Raw genomic sequence first — 9,131 nt, 5'->3', positions numbered from 1 at the left:
ACATCGTTTTCTTTATAACTTGATAAAGCAATTTAACATAATCTCGCACAATCGACATAACTGCATACTGGTATCTACCCATTTCCCAAAACAATTTACGGATTAATGCATGATGCATCATGACGGAGGAAAGCCATGTTAAAAAACACAATTTACACAAAGCCAGTTCACGCGCCTAAGTAGGCCAGATAGTAAACCGTCATACCCTCTATGTTTAAGCAATAACTTTATAAACTTCTGGCGCGGTGGGGTAGCCTAGTGGTTAAAGTGTTCGCTCGTCACGCCGAAGACCCTGGCCCGATTCCCCATATGGTTACAATGTATGAAGCCCATTTCTGGCGTCCTTCGACATGACTGAGGCCTTCGAGGATGGAGGTTGTCTTCAAGACTCTCCCTGCCATGCTTAAACTCTATGACTGCCCATCTCTTTACGGTAGCGGAGCGGTCGGGTAGCCTAGTGGTTAAAGCGTTCGCTCGTCACGCCACAGACCCTGGTTCGATTCCCGACCTGGGTACAATGTATGAAGCCCATTTCTGGTGTCCCCCGCCGTGATATTGCTGGAATATTGCAAAAAGCGGCATAAAACCATACTCACTCACGATAATCTTCTGACCTCATGACGTACTACGCATCAGGTAAACACATCGCTATTATATGTTGGACGGGTACATTCATCCGACATTTATGTAACCAAGCTCGTTAAAGCGGACATTACAAAACAGGAATATGCGTCTTGAAAGTTAACCCTTGCACTCCCGAAACAAATGCGCATTGTCATAAATATGCACATGATGTTGTGTCTATATAAATAAAAAGGCGTTTTTGAAAACGTCATTTTGTCAAAGTAGATTCTGACGTCCAACAAACATGACCAACGGCATGTTGAAAAGTGCGAACAAAGCCAGTGACAGAACACGTGACACCAAGTAATGGCCAAGCATATGTATAGAAGAGAATACATTGTATACTGACTTATGTGTAATCAGCAACAATCCCATTACCGTTACTGACACTAATGTTGAAATGAAATTTGGTTAAACACACAATAAAACACACAACGCCAGTGACCCCGGCTTAAATAAATTATCCCAAAATATACCAGACCATACTCGGAGCCATAAAGGTGTCACAGCTAGCCAATTGTGAAATGCCAATGGTGACGTCATGGCACGTGACACGAGACATCACGCTGCCAAAAGAGTCTGAAAAAGCTTCTTTTGTATTAAACAGATTCCATCTGTCAATGGTATCAGCGTGTGTAATTATGTCTGGCCAAATTGCACTGTCTAGACGCTTATAGACACATGATGTGCTGTCAAGACAAGGGCGGCTGTCGACATTTGTCGCCTTGAAATTACGAATGTTTAGTTGACATTTTGTTTCAACTTACAGCGTCCAGACAACATCCGGGACATCAAGGTGTGACATATGACATCTCATTGTCCGGTGGCAGGATAAAGATTGTCTGGTGTCATGCCAGTGTCAAAAGTCCTTCCATGATAATGATCAAAACAAAGGCGACGTAAGAGTGTTCGTCTACAAAGGGACTTTGTGAACGTGTTTTCACCAAGCCAAATCGTGTATTACTTGAATGTAGCTGGAATAATACAACAAACGTCTGGCTGCTGTTGTTTTCCTAAATACAAATGGTTCCCATTCATGCTGTAATGGTAACACGGTTCTAAATATACCACACAGGATTGCCCCGCGCGTAGTTCCGCCACTAAACAAGGATCCAATGCTTTCCTTAAAGACGTTGCTTTTTCTAAACCACACGGTTCCTCCACGCGTAGTTCCCGACCTAAACGGATCCAATGCTTTCCTTAAAGACGTTGCTTTTTCTAAACCATACGGTTCCTCCACGCGTAGTTCCCGACCTAAACGGATCCAATGCTTCCTTCACAAAGATATTGCTTTCCTAAATAAATCTCATGGTTACTATTTACAAGGTTCCGCACCTAAACAAAGATCCAATGCTTTCCTTCACTAAGATATTGCTTTCCTAAATAAATCGCATGATTACTCATACATACTTCCGTACCTAAACAAGGATCCAATGCTTTCCTTCACTAAGATATTGCTTTCCTAAATAAATCGCATGATAACTATTTACAAAGTTCTGCACCTGAACAAGAATCCACTGCTTTCCTTCACTAAGATATTGCTTTCTTAAATAAATCGCATGATAACTATACACAACGTTCTGCACCTAAACAAGAATCCACTGCTTTCCTTCACAAATATATTGCTTTCCTAAATAAATCTCATGGTTACTATTTACAAGGTTCCGCACCTAAACAAAGATCCAATGCTTTCCTTCACTAAGATATTGCTTTCCTAAATAAATCGCATGATTACTCATACATATTTCCGTACCTAAACAAGGATCCAATGCTTTCCTTCACTAAGATATTGCTTTCCTAAATAAATCGCATGATAACTATTTACAAAGTTCTGCACCTGAACAAGAATCCACTGCTTTCCTTCACGAAGATATTGCTTTCTTAAATAAATCGCATAATAACTATACACAAAGTTCTGCACCTAAACAAGAATCCACTGCTTTCCTTCACTAAGATATTGCTTTCCAAAATAAATCGCATGGTTACTCTGTACATAGCTCCCCACCTAAACAAGGATCCAATGCTTACCTTCACTAAGATATTGCTTTCCTAAATAAATCACATGATCACTCTGTACATAGTTCCGCACCTAAACAAGGATCCAATGCTTTCCTTCATGAAGGCGCTGCTTTCCTAAACCACACAGGGTTCCTCCACGCGTAGTTCCGCTCCTCAACAATGCTTTACCTTCAGCAGCTGTTACCTTCAGAAGTATGAACCACACAGATGTCAGCAATGTACAAGTTTATTGACATTTTGATTGGTTTTGACATTTCTGTACAAGACATGATTTTGGCAGTATATGTAGGCATTTGTTTCTACATCCTTGTCGTTGATAGTCAATACTCCAAATAATGCGACTACTGGAAATCTTATGGACAATCAATAAAAATAAATGTATTCTGTAAAATGCCTTTGTATGGTTATATCTGAAGGCACATATTGCATATAATTCACATAAATTAAAAAATGCGAAACAAGTCATTTCATGAACAGTGAACGTACAATCCACATTCGAAAAAAATATTTTTATCCCCATCAACTCATATTACAGGCGTATTGGATAAATATTTGAGATAAGATGAGATTCCAAAGTCAGTATTATGTATGATCATCTAGCAGCTATGAATGCCCTGCTCCCTTTGCTTAAAACCTTGACTAACAGATGATACATGAGGAGAGCAGGCTTAGACCTCCTGGCAGTCCAAGCAAATTTTATTCAAGTTATTTGTAAACATTTTTTCATTTAATGATTTGATTATTCAAATATTTCCTTCATCAAGATTTTGCTTTTCTAAAAATACCACAGAAGGTTCCTCCACATGCAGTTCCACCCATTAACCAGGGCCCACTTCAAAAAGCGATCTTAGCACTAAGACTACCATAAGCCTATGATAAAGAATGGGAGTTACGATCATCTTAGCGCTAGAACCCAATGCTTCACCAAGGCATTGCTTTTGCAAACACATGGTGTCATCACCAATTCTCAGTGATCCATTCGCATAATTTCCTCCACTGATTTGCCTGGATCTGGTTTGTCGGATGACCAGAGTCCACTTGCCCAAACGATCTTAGCGCTAAGACTATTGTAAGCCTATGTTAAAGTATGGGAGTTACGATCATCTTAGCGCTCAGATCGCTTTGTGCAAGTGGGCCCAGAAGTGTTTATTCTCCTGTGTTGACATTATATATTCCTAAATAAACCAGGTTTCATCCACGAGTTCCACAGGGTTCTGCCCCAAAACATGGATCCAATGATTTCCTTCATCATGACTTTGCTCTCAGAATTAAATCATCTGTAAACTTTTTTAATTTAAATGAATATATCAGTTGATGATTAAAACCTAACATCACCGAAACAGTTTCAAATTAGACACTACTCACTGGTTAATTCTAGACCGAAAACAGACACCAGATCATGGAACATAGTGAGTAAGTATGGTTTTACACTACTTTCAGCAATATTCCAGCAATATCACCACGAGGGACACCAGATATGGGACCCACACATTGTACCCATGTGAGGAATTGAACCCGGGTCTTCAGCGTGCCCCTTTAACCACTAGGCTACCCACCCACCCCCGTGTCTCTCCTGGAACATAGGCCCCCTTTAATGCTGATTAGTTTTTCTCATAGTATTAACCAAAAATAATAAATAGAAGAAAAAATTCTTTAATATAGTATAAGCCCATGGGTCTACTCCTTACAAGGTTGTAACATATACAACATATCAGAATTTACAACAAAATAATTTCATTTATGGTTTCCAAATATCGGGATGAGGAGTGTTAATGATGTACATAACTCTAACAATGAGTATCATAGAATGGTAATGAAAGAAGCCAGTAACCATGGTAACATTTCAGAAACATTGTTCCATCATCACTTTATCTAAGAGTAGGCTATGACTTAATAGTTGGGTGCTTAATACATACATTATCACACTGATTCTACGGGAGTAGCTATAACCGGTGTTGCACCATAATAAAGGTCATTGTTCTATACACTTTTACAGTGAGTGAGTTGCATTTAACGCTGCTTTTAACAGTATTCCAGTCATATCACGGCGTGTCAGCTTAATGTGGGAGGAAAGCCCGAAGTTATGCAGGTCGCAGACGTTTACCACTTCGGTGAAACTCATGAGCACGGGTTTGGTGCTGACAAACCTAGAAACATAATCAGGGCGAACCGGGATTCGAACCCACAGTCATAGGTTTCTGGCGTGCCCAAGGGACGCAACTCTGCACAGCGAATCGTGCCGCCTTAGACGACTGGACCAATAAAGCCCCCTACACTTTTACAGCAACTGTCTCATTGATAATAATGATGCTCATGTTTAGAACTAGATTTCTATAAAAAAATGAATTTAAAAAACAATACATGAAAGCTTCTGAACTTTTGATGGGGATACTGAAATAGTTTATAATCTTGATTATAATAAAAGGAGTTTCCAGATCATGGAGGCTACTTATTGTATTCTATGAACATTAATATTCATATTTTAACATTGGGGTTTTGACAATTCTTGATGTTCATCCCTAATTAAAACAATAAGACGACAACTTGCTGAATCCTAATTTGTCGCCTTAAAAAAGAGATGAAAATAAGTCCCAGTTTCTATGGCAACAACTAAAAGCAATCATTCCTGATGCCACCTGAACACTAAGAATATCCTTAACAAACTTGAATAGCATATTAACATAGGAAGTATGGTTTCAGTAAAACAATAGATTGTAAACAATGCAAACAGTGGGCCAACACTAAACAGAGTATCACAGACAGTTAACCACTGTTTTACATTAGGACCTGGGCCCCGTTCCACAAAGCGATCTTAGTGCAACGTTGATCGTAAGCCTATGCTGAAGTATGGCAGTTACGACCAACTTAGCACTAAGATCGCTTTGTGGAACGGGTTCCTGGTCATTTATTACAGCGTGGTGGGTCATGGTAAAATGTTACATAAAATGGGTGGGTTTTATGGGGTTCGGCAAAATATGATACATCCCCAAAGACCAATCCTAGCTCCCCCAACCCTGTATTAAATGACCAGTCTCTAACACACCATCAGACAAACAAAGACATCTTCGACTTGGACAAAACTTCAGGTATGTGGCTCTTCATGGATTACTTCCCCTTGATTCACGGTAACCCCAGTGCTGTCCCTATGAAAACACCTGTTTTGTTTGTTGTTTAATGCTGCACTCAGCAATATTTCAGCCATATATGACGGCGGTCTATAAATAATCCAGCGGTAGATATTGGCACTAGTCCTGTAGTCCTTGCCAAACTGCCCAATAGTTAAGGTATCATAAGGACTAGTAGAAATTTGCCATATTTAAGGGTTTTGCTATATGTTATCATTATAAGGACTAGTGGACTAAATATGTTAGTTTCTACCCCTGTAATCGAGTCATAATTGACGTCATGATGTTTGAAATTGGGATACAATGACATGCATCCATCAAGTCAGTTAGCCTGAGTACCCGATCCTGTTAGTTGCTTCTTACGACAAGCATGGGTTGCCGAAGATCACTTCTAACCTGGGATCCACCAAGTCAGTTAGCCTGACTACCCGATCCTGTTAGTTGCCTCTTACAACAAGCATGGGTTGCCGAAGATCACTTCTAACCCGGAATCCACTTGGGGTGCTTAAATAATCTCAACATGATTGTGACAGGGCTGCTAAACAGGTTCTTCAATCTTATTACAATTAGATCATTACTCTCATACACCTCTTTACACCTCCATAGGAGAATACATTAGATGAATTTTAATAGGCCAATCAGTGTGAGGCTTTTAAATTCTTGGCGTTTGTAAAACATTCAGGCAAGTAATATCCGATTTCTGTATTATTGCTGAGTTCCAAATGCTTGTTTGTTGTTTAACGCTGCACTCAGCAATATGCCAGCTACATGACGGCGGTCTGTAAATAATCGAGTCTGGACCAGACAATCCAGTGATTGACATCATGAGCAACAATCTACGCAGTTCGGATACAATGACATGCATCAACCAAGTCTGCAAGTCTGACCACCCGATTCCGTTTGTCGCCTCTTAACGGCAAGCAGTCACCTCTTATGGTAAGAGACCTGGATCTCTAACCAAATCTTCATGGGTCAGTTCCAAATGTAGATAAATAAAGCTCCACTACTAAATTGTTGTGGATATTTCATACATCCTGTTGTTAGTGATCACCATTGCAACAATGAACTATCCATGGTATATTTGATTCTGCGCCATATTTTTTGCCATGAATTGAATTTCTGAACTGAAGAAAAGAAGCTAAATCATCTTAGAAAGCTAACACCTGACTGGCTCAAGACGTCATGCAGCCTTTTTTAATATTGGGCGCTTCAGGATTGATCAGGGTTCATTGGAGGCAACTGTCTATAGAGGTGTCCTGAGATCATCGACGCAGAGAGGAATCGGAGCAAAGATCCGAGTTGAATGACACTGATGGTATGTATCTGCATCCACACATTGTAATGTCATCCATCTGTCCTGACACAGCAATCAACACACACACTCACACACGCAGACCCAGACAGACAGACACTCATTCGTTCTCATGACCTCAGATTTCATTCTATGATTTTACGATTCAGTTAGGAGGTGATAGCATGATACATGATTGAACCATCCAGTGATCCTGTGATTGAATCATCCAGTGATCCTGTGATTGAACCATCCAGTGATCCTGTGATTGAATCATCCAGTGATCCTGTGATTGAATCATCTTGTGATCCTGTAATTGAAACATCCAGTGATCCTGTGATTGAATCATCTTGTGATCTTGTGATTGAATCAACCAGTGATCCTGTGATTGAATCATCCAGTGATCCTGTGATTGAATCATCTTGTGATCCTGTGATTAAATCATCCAGTGATCATGTGGTTGAATCATCAAGGGACCCTTATACATGATTGAATCCTCCAGTGATCATGTGATTGAATCATTCAGTGATCCTGTGATTGAATCATCCAGTGATCCTGTGATTGAATCATCCAGTGATCCTGTGATTGAATCATCCAGTGATCCTGTGACTGAATCATCCAGTGATCCTGTGATTGAATCACCAAGGGACCCTTACACATGACTGAATCATCCAGTGATTCTGTGATTGAATCATCCAGTTATCCTAAAATTGAATCAATCCAGTTCCAATATTACCTGCAGCAAACAACAGAACTACAGATTCTAGGAAGGGCTTGATTATTGTACAATTATGCTCCAATTCTTGCCATATATACACAGGAGATACAAAATGAAACAAATGATTATATTTGTAAAAAAGGTATTAAATAGCAAAATATAGTTGAAAATGTACAGTGGAATCAACACAAACAGCATTGAAACATAAGTTATGCTAATAATTGCACTGTTGATAGGGCTTAAGCTCCACAGCTTAAGCGCCTTAGATGACCAGGCCACCCGTGCCCCTTCGCACAGAGTTAGTTAGGACCCAGTATTCCAGTTATAAAAAGGCATGTCAGCTTAATGTGGGAGGAAAGCCCAAAATGATGCAGGTCCTAGACGTTTACTACTTTGGTGAAACCCACAAGCACGGGTATGGTGCTGACAAACCTAGAAACATAATAGGGGCAAACCGGGATTCGAACCCACGATCACAGGTTTCTGGGGTGCGATTTCACTGTGAACCATACCGTTGGGTTAACATGGCTTCATCGTTATACAATTTCAGACATTAAATGGAAGCTCAATTAGGGAAGTACCAACTCATTCGTCAACAAACTAGTCTTAAAAATAAACGTCACCGCAATCAAGAGCCCAGGGCCACATGGTAAAAATTGGCATGAAAAGGTTTGAAATAAAAATATGGATAGTTAAAACAAAAAGCTTTGGCAATAAACAGCAGAGCTCCATGATAATTCTTGTCTGTTTTAATGCAAGATCAAGGAAAAGCACAAACTCACACACATGTCAAGGTTGGTTGGTTTGTTGTTTAACGCCGCACTCAGCAATATTCCAGCTATATGACGGCGGTCTGTAAAAATTTGAGTTTGGACCAGACAATCAAGTGATTGATATCATGAGCATCAATCCACGCAATTGGGATCGATGACATGCATCAACCAAGTCAGCGAGCATGGTCAATCCATGTCAAGGAGATTGTCTAGCACACATACATTCAGCCAAGGAGTCCACGGGTTGGTTCATCTAGACCGCATCAGAGGCCAATTTCCAGTCAAACACTGCAGCAAAATCTAAATTCTAAATTCTTGTTAAAATAGTTATAACTAATGTTCAATCTCATCAAAATCAGATCTAAGTTCTCGCTGCCGCTAAACAAAGATCTGAGGACATCCCATTACGGGTCACGTCAGAACGACTTTTTGCGAACTTTGACCGCCCACTGAAACGACTAACAAGAAGTCAACATCAGCCAATTAGAAAGCAGCTTTCTCGGGCTTTACGGCACTCGTTTCAACCTGGCAACTTCCATTTCAGACTACACTGGAAAAATATGTTGACACAGTTATGGATT

This window comes from Haliotis rufescens, unplaced genomic scaffold (assembly GCF_023055435.1).
Source record: "Haliotis rufescens isolate VD_foot unplaced genomic scaffold, xgHalRufe1.0.p SCAF_57, whole genome shotgun sequence".
Lineage (NCBI taxonomy): Eukaryota > Metazoa > Mollusca > Gastropoda > Lepetellida > Haliotidae > Haliotis > Haliotis rufescens.
The sequence above is the reverse complement of the archived record's forward strand: the minus strand, read 5'-3'. Positions refer to the sequence as shown.